The sequence below is a fragment of the Schistocerca gregaria genome, unplaced genomic scaffold (assembly GCF_023897955.1).
Source record: "Schistocerca gregaria isolate iqSchGreg1 unplaced genomic scaffold, iqSchGreg1.2 ptg000198l, whole genome shotgun sequence".
Lineage (NCBI taxonomy): Eukaryota > Metazoa > Arthropoda > Insecta > Orthoptera > Acrididae > Schistocerca > Schistocerca gregaria.
Window position 1 is genome coordinate 5,930 of NW_026061736.1, and position 14,104 is coordinate 20,033.

The 14,104-nt window shown below is 41.2% G+C and overlaps 1 non-coding gene across 1 annotated transcript; it reads right to left on the bottom strand.

Annotated features, from left to right (window-relative positions):
* Nucleotides 1-3,342: 3,342 nt before the first annotated feature.
* Nucleotides 3,343-3,417, bottom strand: Trnat-ugu (transfer RNA threonine (anticodon UGU)). The gene has a single exon. It is a non-coding gene; the product is annotated as a tRNA-Thr (tRNA).
* Nucleotides 3,418-14,104: the final 10,687 nt, after the last annotated feature.

Genomic DNA, 14,104 nt, shown 5'->3' on the forward strand with positions numbered 1-14,104 from the left:
CCTAACCGAGACAATGTGCTACGATACAGCCGAGATCATGACAAGAGAATGGGCTACATCACACTCGAAGTAAATGTATATAGGTAAGGATCTCCATGACCTGTATACGTCTGTTATAAAAAATCTCCAAGCCACTCTCCTCAAATAGACCGCAATCTTCTCTTGACCTTCAACTGTTACTATTTCAGAATTAAAAACCAGATTCAAAGAAAATTTGGCTACAAGGCACAAAACTAGAAAAATAAAAATAATAAAAGTGAGAACGTGAAACATGTTAGCAATAATCATAAACAGGAGATTTACAGAAAATATAATTGAGAAAGGAAATCATTAATATTATCGACCGTTTAGGAACTCTAGGCTACGAAATGGATAAAACCACATATCGAATAAGTGGTGGAAGAGTTAGTGTGTTTTAAGATTAAAACCAAACAAGAATTAGAGAAAAATATATCGAAGCAAGGCCTCTATTACGAAAAATTGCTAAATCTCGAGACAAATTGTGTCCTTCTGTATTAGATGAAATGTTTTGGCCCCTAGTACGGATGAAACAGTATCTGCAGTATCAACAGGAACTTCGGACATGTGTTTCATATTTCATCCAAGCCTGCAGTCTATAAATATTTAAACAAAATACTAAAACAAAATACCACTACAGGGAATTACTTACGAAGTAGTTCTTGGTAAAGAAACACAGGACACAATTACGTATGTAGGCTTAATACGAACTACAACTGTGTTTATAAATCGCTATAGTTGCCTTGGACTAACGACGAGCAAATATCAATATAACCTGTACGCTTTTCAAAGCTGTTATCCATGAAAAAGCCAAACTACGTATCGTGAACAAAATACAATTTAACACCGAAACAATGACATTAGCTGACAATGGGCACAGACTTTAGTCAATGGGCACTGTTGAAAATTTGTGCCAGACCAGGATTAGCACCCGAGTCCCCTGGTTACGAGGGAGAGGCAATGATCACTGTGTCCGAATTACACAGTGGTCAACAGAATAGCACGAACTGCCCGAGCATGCCGTTCTTTAGATCCAAATTCTCAATTTCTCCATAGACTGCTGATGCACTGCTCCTTGAACATAATCCTCCTCCCCTTAATTATACAGTACATGGCCAAAAAAACAGACACCGAATATATGCAAACTTGGCCTTACGAACATTGCAGACGTCGTCTATGTAACACACGTCAAACTTCAAAGAATTTACCAATTCGTTGCATTGTTTACTATAGACCACAAATCAAGTAACGTAAAAAAAGCACTGCGTCTATTGAGATCATGATTCAGAGTTAAAAAAAACTAATAAGTCGCCTACATATTACAGGTGCTGCCGAAAGAGGAGAACCATTATTTTCCCACAAAAGGAAATATAGTTAAAATTACGCTTCTATTTCGGTTAGTTTATGCGGTTACTAAAATTTGCAGTGAAAGTTACATAGTGGACTCTACCCTCCCCCCACCAGAAACGTAGTTATCGTGGCTGTTGTGAGACTTTTGTACACAGTTAGAGAAAGTGTGTTAAATGTGGCGCGGACGGAAACGCTAGGCTACGCTACAGGGCAATCTGCTCGCACAACGTTTAGTCGGCATTCATAATCGTTGGCGTAAACAACTCTCAATCAAATTACCACCTTCCAACCTAACTTAGATCTCGGGCTACACTACCAATCGGCCTGTCATCACAACCAAAAATTCATTGAGGGGGGTGGAGGGATTTCCTGTAGCTCTCTCTAATGTATCTCTAGGCAAAACTGCCAGTTTTGTCAGACTCAACAGCAAGATTTACCAATGGTAAACACTTTTGAGACGGCTCGTAATATAGGAATAGTCCTCTTCGTCTTACTTGGCATAAATTGTTCGCTGGCGTCCCAGCAGCTAGCTCCCTCAGTGTCTGCTTCTGCCATCGCACCACGCTAGTCTGCTGTTGTCCTAGCAGACCGAACGCACCGCACATCCGATACCTTCGGAACCACTCACTGGCCAGTTAGCAACTGAGCGGAACACTGTTTACATCGTGAAAGGAAAACTATGCAAAGATGTACACTTAAATGGCACGACTGAGTAGCACACACACAGTAATATCTGAGGAATGTCCTTCGACACGCGCAGAACGAAAGTCTTCTCGCGAACGTACAGCGTCTCTGAAAAAAAATCTCGTGACTATATTCCGGCGTTACGGCCAGGTTCTCATACAAATGAGCAAAAAAGGGTACATTTGAAATTCTTTTTGAGACAATGAAAATACATTCGAAAGATCTGTTTGGGAATTACGAGTGATAATACTATGAGCTTAATTTTAGATTTTCAATAAAAAATGGCGCCCGTAATTATGATTTGATCAAGGGCCTGCGAGACTGGAGTACGCAGAGCGCGTGCAGTGTGGCACCTCATATGTTACCTGAATTCAAAAATGGGTAACATCAGTTGATACTACATTATTCCTCTGAAATTGAAAATGGATAACATCAGTCGATAAAACATAAAATTTATGGGAGCGTATACCTAACCGCAATGAAACAACCTTAAATTTAACGATACAGTGCTAATTCGAACTTTGAGTTCGATTTTTGAGGGTTTGTTTCACTCCTTATGCCTACACAAAAATTAGTTAATATTAACAAATGTCATATTATAGCTATAAGTTCCTAAGAAAAGTGTTTACTTTTAGGGGTCAGAGGTAGATGTTAAGAGAACGAACCACTTTTAATTTATGCTGCATGCCGTTCTGAGAAAATAGTTACCCGAAAAAAATGTGTTCAAAGTTTAGGGAAAACATTTAGTTATATTATTACTTCGATTTGCATGAACTGAGTGTTACATATATATTTTTAATGTCGCTGAAAACGAATCTGAAGTCAGATTTTCAATATTCAAAACAGCTAATCCAATACGGAGGGCAACCGATTATGTTTTGACCAATTTTTACCAAAAATGTATTTTCGTTATTTACGTTTAGTCTGCAAGTCAAGGAGTATTTATCAACCCTTCCTCTACCTCTGATTGTTCCTAGACAGCAACTTCCTGTTCTTCTTGGCAGGAAAAGCCGATCTGTCAAAGCTGGATATGCAGCACTCGGCAGCCTGCACTTGATATTCGTCCGTATTTTCGGTGAGTATGTTTGCATGCATTCTGCAGTATGAATCATTTTGAGCACGTGCGACACGGGACGAGTTATCATCTACATCTATATGGATACCCTGCAAAACACATTTAAGTGCCTGGCAAAGGGTTCATCGAATCACCTACACAACTGATAATTAATTGAAACCCTCAGCTGCCGACAGGTGTTGTTGATATACTTCGATGGGGACAGCTGAAAAGTGTGCCGCTACTGGGACTCGAACCCAGGATCTCCTGCTTACAAGGCAGACGCTCAATCCATCTGAGCTATCGAGGGCACAAATGAACAGCACGACTGCAGGAATTTATCCCTCGCACGCTTCCCGTGAGACTCACACCCCGAACCGCCCACAATCCGATTACGTAATGTACTTAATAGGTATTTGTCCATCCACTCATTACTGGCTCACACTAAGGTGACGATTCCCGTAAGATTTCCGGTAGCCTGTGCGCATTCGCACAGACGAAGGTCAATGGCTGGGTGACGTTTAACCATAGATATGAAGATAGTAACTGTTCTAGAAAGAACAGGCGCCACTGACGACCGTACAGCTCTTCTAGAATACATGATAGACCGGCCGATGTGGCCGAGCGGTTGTAGGCACTTCAGTCGGGAGCCACGCGACCGCTACGGTCGCAGGTTCAAATCCTGCCTCGAGCATGGGTGTGTGTGATGTCCTTAATTTAGTTAGGTTTAAGTCGTTCTAAGTTCTAGGAAACTGATGACCTCAGATGTTAAGTCCCAAAGTGCTCAGAGCCATTTGAACCATCAGTCCCTATGTTTACACACTACTTACAGTAACTTATGCTAAGGACAACACACACACAACCATGCCCGAGGGAGGACTCGAACCTCCAACAGGGGGAGCCGCGCGAACCGTGACAAGGCGTTGGACACATGGCGGGTACCCCGCGCAGCTCATGGCAGCCGTGACACTGCTTCAAACAATGGACTGTAGAAACTTTTGTAAAGCACGGATTAAAAAAAAAACTTTCTGTTCCAAGAGTCTAGACAAGTACACCTTTAAAAAATGCAACTACAAAGAAATTGAATTTTCGAACGTTTTGAATGAGAACCTGTCCTTATGGAACACCGTTGATCAAATGTCACAGGGATTATATACTCAGGTTTCACATGTGGATTAACACTTTCTAATCAATATCCGGAATCAGCAGGGCTTAAAACTTTGAAGAGTTAAATTTCAAGGGCCGTTCACTTGTATGCAAATAGTTTCACAGTAGAAATTTCTCTAGTTTTATTTATTAATTTATTTATTTATTTTTTGCTGTAGGTAAAGAAGGATAGCATTGTGAGGAGGGGGAAGGGGGGGGGGAGGAATCTCGCCTCTCCCACCTTGGAATTCTCAGTACAGAATTTTTATTCATTACGAGATTCTTAGCCACTTGCAGAAGTGATTTCGAGTGATTCTGCAAAACTTTTCCTTTAGCCAATCGTAGCAACTATAGGATTCCGTTCCTGCTGCATGACATGTCTCGGAACTTAAAGTGACCAACTCATTTGCATAAAGAGCTAGCTTATCATCCGCTTCTTTACTTGCGTAGACCGTTCATGGTCTGCAAAGAATTTTTTTCTTTAATCGTTTTTTTATGTCTTTTATAAACTGCAACACTTTCTAAACTTTCTAAACTTAGCGCCGTTGAAGCATGGTCTTTTACTGAATGATCAAAAAGCAATGCTGACAGCTGGAGTCCAAGGTTTTTGTTAATCAAGCCGTTTGTATTCTTGTGGTGATATCTCCGTACAGTCTTTCATTCCCTAACGCATATTTCTTTATATCTAATTGAGAAGTGAAATACCGGTTTTCATAGATGCAGATTTAAAATATTTTAATATAACGCAATAAATATTTCATTAAAATTTTCATCCCCTTATGCTCGAAGTTCCAAAACCAGAAAAACACGTAGTTTTTAAAAATTGTAACATATTAGCCGAATACGAATTGTCAGATATATTTAGCAATCCTTTCATAATGAACCATTTTCTGAAACATCTCACACCCTTTAGGGGTTGGGTTTTCAAAAACAATTAAACACGTATTCTTCTATTTAGAGCCGAGGAGCCAAATTCAAATCTTCATCCATTTAATTCTAAAAATGCTTTCATAGTGAAATATTTCATAAAACATTACATCCCCTATTTCACTCTATTAGTGAGTTAAATTTCCAAAAGCAACGAAACACATTTTTTTTTACATCCAACCGAGATGTCAAATACCTATTTTCATAGATGTAGCTATAAAAATGCTTCAGTAGTTCTTTAATAATGATTTATTTTCAAAAAATCTTCACTAATTATTTTATCCCCCAATGGAAGAATTTCGGAAAATGCTAAAAACCTGTTTCTTTTTTGTATCTGACTGAGACACCAAATGTCAATTTTCGTAGTTTTGTAGTTATAGCTTCAATAGGGACATAGGGACATATTTAAAAAAAAGACTTTCAACCCATGTTTCACCCCCATAGGAGTGAAATTTCGAACAATCTCTTCTTAAATGATGCTTTCAGCGTAAGATTTACACCTTCATCAAATTTCAAGTCCGTATACTTTGCAGGTTGGGCTGGAAGGCTATGGGTCAGTGAAACCTGTGCCCCTATTGCACCTTCTTGGAGGTTGTAGTTCCAAAAACAGTGAAACACGTAGTTTTCTATAACACAATATTCATAGATTTCGCTTTAAAAACTCTTTCGCACTGAAATACTTTCATAAAATATTACATCCTATATTCCACCCTCTTAATCGTTGAATGTATCAAAAACAGGTTTTCATATATTTCATGAAACATTTCATCCTCTGTGATATGGGGTATGGTAGTGACACACCAAAATCACAATAGTAATCCGTTGTAGTTGCTACATATTTTATTACAATCAAAAGCATTATAAAATCACAAGGCCAGATCAGTTGGACAAATAATAAATAAATTTCGTTAAGTGGAACGAGACCCGTAAAACTTGAAATTTGAATATGACTAGGTATATATACTTAGGTAAAGCTTTACTTAAATAGCACAAATGTCCATAAAATTCATAGCAGAACTCTCACTACTTGCAATCAGGGGAGAAACAGATTAAGCGTAAGAATACAGATATTTAACGTTCGGCTTGCCAACTTTCCTAAACAAAACTGTATAAAAATGACTAAAACAATTAAGGGGGTCCTTTAATTTTGACTAAACGGACCTTCAAATTTACTTACTCAGTTGATTAATCAACAATATTCTTAGAATGATTACAACTAGAACATGACTATATGACAATACCCTTAAAATAAGGTTGCTTCAATATTTCGTGTGAATTGGCGATAGACGCGAGCAGACCAAGGATTCAAATCAATACAAGAGATCCACGAGGCAGAGAATGACATGGAAATATACTCAACATGGCAATGCAATTGAACTTTGGATGCTATAGTTCAGCACCGGAAAGATGGAATCACGCAAAAGTGACAACATAACCCAAGATGTAAAGGAGAGGACATGGCCTCAAATATCTCTCTGCCGCCGTGGTGCTCTGCTCCCAGTATGCTAGCGTCGACCGCTGCCAGTTATCTCTAACACAACACACATCAAGAGCAGACAATTTTCTGAGACATAAACTACACAACCCTATCTGGAGAACAGGTGAGCAATACAACTGGACTGAAACCAATGAGCCTCCATGAGTTACTTGGCCAGTGCCAGCCCTTAAACTTTGATTAATAAGATCGCTAAAAATCATACCGAAGTTAAGATGACGAGACTTATCTCCAGGTTCACCATATTAGTGGCAGAGACAATAAATTGGCGACGCTCTTATCCGTATGTTCGCGGCAGAGTCTGGGGAAGGCAAGGGCCACGTGGAGCCGGATCTGGGGGTCAATTTCCTTCTCTCCGAGACACCCGGCTTCTTCTGCGACTTAGCCGGCAAACAGGAGAGGACCCCGGGTGGGGACCGATTCGGCAGCAGTTGGCGGATGGCGAGGTCTTCGGGGGGTGGGGTTGGGGGGGGGGGGTGGTGTCTTGTGTAAAGGGGAAGACAACCGTGGTGAAGGGAAGGTCTGTATTCCACAGGAACGAGTTAGCATGGCACTCAGATATTTCCACGATTCGGCGGTAGGGGATCATTTGGGGTTCTACAAGACCTTGAACAGAGTTCGGGAACACATGTTTTGGCCCAACCTATATGGCGATGGCATGCGATTTGTTGGCAACTGTGTCCAGTGTAAGCGCGGTAAGCCCGATGTTGGGCCGCACAGAGAACTACTACAGTCGGTTAGCGAGCAGTGTCCTCTGGACCGCGACTCAAAGATCGAAACATCGATCGACGGAAACTGGCGCCAGAAACGCACCAGCTCACTCTATTTCATCCCCTTAGGGGTTGAACTTCCAAAAACACGAAAATACGTAGTTTCTTATTTGTAACCTTGAAGTCAAATACCAATTTTCGTAGATATAGCCTTAAAAATACTTCCATAGTCCTTCCATAATTTTTTATCTCAAGATAAAATGTTCACCTACTATTTCACCTCATAGAGGTTAAATTCCCAATAATACTGGAACACATATTTCTTTATTTCTGACCTAGAAACCAGATACAAATTTTCGTCTGCCTAGCTTCAAAATTACCTTAATAGCTACATGTTTCAAAAATCCTTTCATTTCCTGTGTATCCCCCTTAGAGGTGGAATTTCGAAATATGCAGTATAAGCGGTATAAGATCAACAACCTTTCCAAATCTCAAGGTTTATTTTCCTTGGCGGTCTGGACTGTGTGAATTTCATAGTAATGGCCTCCACACAAACACACACACACACGCACACACACACACACACACACACACACACACCACTAACAATGCCACCACCACCTCCTGGGGAAATTTCTGCAGACGCCCTTGTTCCACTGCAGTCATATTTTGCCGACGACCTAGATTTAGCAGCGTGGGAGGGATAGTGTCGTGCAACAGACAGTATACTCAGTAGACAACGAACTGTTCGTTGTGAAATCAGGGACATAGGAACCGAGACTGACACAGAAGGTGCTGAAGGTGAAGCACACTAGACTCGTGTCTACCACGGCTTCAAATAGTATCGATTTACTATGAACGGAAGTTCCGAAAAGTGAGCAAGTAATTTTACAGTAAATTCAGTACCGATGGTGAGGATATACAACGAAAAACATTTCTATAATATTTCAGAAATAATGAAACATTCCACTCAAGTCGCGCGGCAGAAAACGCAATGGATATGCTTGCACTTAAGACGGAAGGCCCCACGTGCTTACGCAGGCTTACGACAGATCGCAAAATTCGGCAGTAGGCGTAAGCCAACCTCTTGTGCTGCCATCTGTTATTGATGCCAGGCATCAAGGTCTCAGTAGTTCGACCATCCACTGGAGAGTAGTTGCTTTATAAGTACTCCGTCTTCAGGCCACGAGTGACCTACTGGGACAGCACCATCCGACCGCCGTGTCATCATCTGTGGAGGATGTGAACAGGAGGGGCGGAGATCAGCACACTGTTCTCCCGGTCGTTATGATGGTTTTCTTTGACCGGAGCCGCTACTATTGGGTCGAGTAGCTCCTCGATTGGCATCATGAGGCGGCCTGGATGATCACCCATCCAAGTGCCTTCAACGCCCGACATCGCACTTAACTTCGGTGATCTCACGTGAACCGATGCCACCTCCGCGGCAAGTCCGTTGCTGCAGATATTTTAGAGTAGTTGTTACGTTTCATAATTATCTAGTTTACGGGGAAAATGTAAAAAAGGCGATTGTCACCGAAGCTACAACTAATCTGAATTTCTGGTTAGTTATCAAGTGGTCTTATGTGCAAGCCTGATTTTTCCATCCTTTGCGGTGGGAATGATTCAAACCCGTCATGTTCTTCTTATGAGGTGTTCTATTTATTTTGCACACAATGATCGTTTGTAGTTGTGTTGAGTTACCACCTTGATAAATTTTTGGATGGCGCACGTATCATAACTGAGATCTGCGCTTGCGCTTAATGGCTGAAGGTCAATTAGCGTAATGAGTAGTAGCGAATGTTATAGTAACATGTTTGTAAATTATTTCAGGTAAATTACCTTAGTAGTGTAATATTATCAGTATACCAGTACAGTATGTGGGCCAATTACGTTAGTCATGGAATACTATCCGTATAAGACTATGTCACCTTGATGTCCCGGAATTTGCTTCAATTTTGGAATCCACGAAAGAACTGGAAATTTTCCTTTACACAGCTTTCCATATAATTTCTATTACAGTGATTCAGTCTTGTCTGTCACTCGACTTTTCTGACTGTGAAATAAATTCTATCGCTCATGTGCTTATTACCTCCTCGTGTTTCCATTTGCCGATATTGCGCATAAACACATACATATCTCAACGTTGCTATGTACATTGATGGAACGACACACTTTTCTGTGGAGACACTGCAGTTTAGAGATAGAAAAACCGATCAGTTAAAACGACATGGGTATTTTAGTTCTGAATAACCGATGTCTTTCGGTATTTGTTTGCTCTCGGTTATAACAAGTATCTTTTTATATTTTCCTGATAACCACGTAAAAACAGATATACCAATTAGCCACAGTTGTCGTAGTAAAATTTTTAGTTTTCAAATAAACCTTTTTTAAAAAAGACGAGTAATTTTTATTCGTAAGATTTCCATAGCTCTTAAATACTGCGTTATTACAGAAAAAATGGGAAAAGTGATGTATGCCACTTTAATAACACTGCTGATAGAAACGAGCAACAAGTGAATTGGTCCAACATTGCCGAGACAATACTGTGCCTGTTATACAAGCAGTGCGCGAGAATGGACGCAGTTTCTCGCTGTTGTCGAACGTCAGTTGTAACACAGAATGGCACCATCTGGAAGCCTGGAAGTATTTTACGATATGCAGTACGAGTGAAGCACAATGGTCGATTTGGTCGACTTGCGACATCATACAAGGAAAAAAGTTAAAATTTTACAAATCATTCATAGTTCGGGATAAAATTAGAAAGTGCCTGATCTGCTGCCTGTGTCTACGTTATCTGCTTTTAGCCGTTAACAGAGAAATTAAAACGAAAAAGAGAGTTCTCCTGCCGCAGTTTTCACTCTTTATCGCTGGATTATACGTAATGCCCGCATAGTGCTGTGATAACCGATTTAAATATAATTTTTGAGCAGAGTTCTAAAAACTAAAATCAGTAGGATAATACTGGCAGTTTTCTGTGGTATAGAAGTACTCGCTATATTTTGAGAGAAACAGCGAACAGCGGACAAAGTTTTATTGGACTATTTAATTTAAAGAAATTAGAATTATATTAATACCGTCAGTTGCTCACGGGCGTTGATAAATATCAACGTGGACAAGTGAAAATGTGTGCCACGACCGGGACTCGAACCCGGGATCTCTTGCTAAAATGACAGACGCTCTATGCATCTAGGCCACCGAGGGCACAGTGTATGGTTCGACTGCAGGGACTATCTCGCGCACGCCTCCTGCGAGACTCACATTCTTACCTTGAATGTCCATACACTACAGTCGTAGAGTCCCACTCCAACACACTCATTCCTCGTGGAAGACATGTCCATATCCATATAAGTATATGGTTCTGGCAACACCAGCCATGACCTTCTTCTGTGAAGATGCACAAGTATTCCCCGAACTGTTACGGGACTTGGTAAGAATGTGTTCCACGAGTAATGAATGTGTTGGTGTGGGACACTACGAATGTAGTGCGTGGACATGGAAGGTGAGAATGTGAGTCTCGCGGGAAGCGTGCGCGAGATAGTACCTGCAGTCACACTATCGTCTGTGCCCTCGGTGGCTCAGATGGGCAGAGAGCCTGCCATGTAAGCAGGAGATCCCGGGTTCGAGTCCCAGACAGGCACACATTGTCACCTGTCCCCGTTGATATATATCGACACCCGTGAGCAGCTGACGGTATTAATATAATTCTAATTTCGTTCTGGACGGCTGCAGGTCATCATAAATGTATTTGACGTTTTGATTCCATTTATCAAGAAACTGAGAAAGTAAAAATTTTTATCTTTGTTTGATTTCTACGTTTACAAGAGGAAATAATGTAAATAAAATACTGAAAATCGGTTATTACAAGAACTGGTATTGTGACGGGCTTTAACAATTAGGTTAAAGTGAGGCTGGGAAACTGATAAGAGCCGAAAACCAGTTGTTTGAGCGATAACCGACATTCCCACTGCTGTTGTGAGTGGTAAGATTGACGCGCAAGGACATCTAGAACAGTTTCTCAGAAAGGTTACTGCAACTCTGATGTTCTCAAAATGAACGGGCCAGCCATTGGCGTCCGCGAGGGGGAAGGGGAGGGGGAGGGGAGGAGGTGGGGAGGGGAGGATAGGCAAAAGGGCACTTTCACCCGTCGCCCCTAACCATCCTTGGAATCTGGAGTAAAGAGTTTTTATTCGTTACAGTATACTCATACTCTTCCAGATAAGAATTCTCCACAATACTGCTAAACCTTAGCTTTGACCAGTTGTAGCGCTTATAGAGTTAGGGTCTTGTAGCTTGATGCACCTCGTAACTGACCAGCTGATTTGTACACAGAGTGCCAGTTTCAGAATCATGCACTCCAGCCCCGACGCGCCTTCCCCCCTCCCCACCACTGGAAATATTTCTGCAGACTCCAGTCTGCCACTGTGCATATATTTTGATAACATCCTGGTTTTAATAGCATCGAAGGAACAGCATTGTGGAGTAAAGGGTAGACCTAGCACAGACCACACCATTCACAATGAAACGCATCACTTAGTAGATGGTGAAGTACTTTGAAGCTAGCCAGATAGAAACAGAACCTCCTGGCACTGTATCTAACCCAAATTCTAATCTTACACTAATCTCTTGTATGTACCTACCACGCCCTCAAAGAGCCAACGATTTACTATTATCAAAAGTTCCGAAAAATGAGGAAGAAATTGACCCACACTTTTTTCCGTTGTTCATTATTTCGATTACCCCATAAAGGGAATGGACTTGTAGCCACAGGTTACACAAGCGATAAATGGTTTAAAATACATAAAAAGAGATGACAATAGGAAACGATTTTTAAAAACACAATGATGCGGCTTTTACGATTTTTACAGGAAAAAAAAAAATGGATGACAAAATAAAGGTTTTTCAAAAATATGCTGGTGGACAATATTGGGGATTTTTTATCTTTATAGATGACTAGCGGAAAAGCTTGGTGTTGACCAGGCATTTATTTACAGCTGTGCGTCCACGTCCGTACTATGCAGCGTCTGGCCTTGTCCTGAGTTTTTATGACGTATCTCCTGAAACATGTGTCGTACAATGATATAATTTTGTAGGTGCATTCAGCGTCATATGCGGATACTGTCTGCAAAATGTATTGCGAATATAGTAGCAAAGAAGTAACAAATTTAAATGTCACGAATGCTGTGATCCCCACACACTTGGGTGCAACCAATGTACACAGGATGCTTGGCTCGATCATTATGGCTACCATCACCGCTGGTCGAAATTGCACCAGCTGTGTCGACGTAGTGAAAATATAAATGTGCATAACATGGTAAATGTCCATTCTTTCCAGCCATCAGACCTGATCTACGATCAAAAATATCATGTAAAAGTGGTAGGGGCAACGGCCTTGCCGCAGTGGATACACCGGTTCCCGTCAGATCACTGAAGTTTAGCACTTTCGGGCGTGGTCGGCACTTGGATGGGTGACCATCCGGGCCGCTATGCGCTGTTTCCATTTTTCGGGTTGCACTCAGCCTTGCGATGCCAATTGAGGAACTACTCGACCGAATAGTAGCGGCTCCAGTCAAAGGAAACTACCACAACGAGTGGGAGAGCCAGCTCCTCCTCCACCCTCAGTGAGAATGACGTGGCGGTAGGATGGTCCTGATTGGCCACTTGTGGCCTGAACACGGAGTGCTTTCTTAAAGGAGTGCTCCCTACATAAAACTGACAGTCTTGACTCAGGGACTGTCCACGGTAAATGCTGCATTGGACCTACGAATACTATTAAAATAACGGTTTGAGTTCTCTTTAGTTGTCCAATCATCTGAAGTGAGTCCTTATTGAAGTAAGCTGAAAAATAGATTTTATGTTAATGGCGGATAAATTTTATGTTAATGGCGGCAAATTAACTTTACCCTAATGACACACAAGGTCAATGCCGTTCCATCACGTAAAGTACTCTCAGATCGAAATGTTTTGCATTACCAAATCTCCAATGTAGATCCATCATACCGCAATTATAATTCTCAAAATAATTTGGAGCTACGTTCAATGCATATTTAAATGCATCTTTCAAAACAATACCAGAATTCTCATTAGATCATCATTATCAGTGCCTAGAGTATTCCAATTATTTCGTCTACCAAAAACCGCGTCTCACTATGGCTTTTTCAGTACGCTGTTTTGTTTTCCACTGCTGACATAGAAACGATCTGGCAGATGTGACATTGTAGATGTCCAGTATGCGTGTCTTAATGCAAATAAACCGTCTGGAACATTTACCCTTGAACCTCCCTAGAATGGGATTTCATGGAACGTTATTACTTTCCTGTGTCCATTTCTATCACACCAGCTGATCGCCACGACTGGGGAGAGTGAGGAGGGAGTGGGGTGAAAGTTGGCAGCACTTTGAGTGGCAGAAACCTCACGTTTCCGTCATTTGTTTTCATAATGACGTAGTGCCAATTCGTCACATTGGACGCTTTTCTCTCGGAAACGTTTACATTCATCGTCTGGATATCAATGTCGCCTTCTGAGGTATGCAGTCGCACCACTCTGTACGAAATAGGTTCTAAGCTGATGCAGTTGACAAGTAACGTCGAAATATATCGTCACCTCGAAATATATCGACACCTCGAAATAAATCCACACCCAGAAATAAATCGCCAACCCGAAATAAATCGCAACCTCGAAATAAATCGACACCATGAAAAAAATCGAAACTTCGAAATAAAT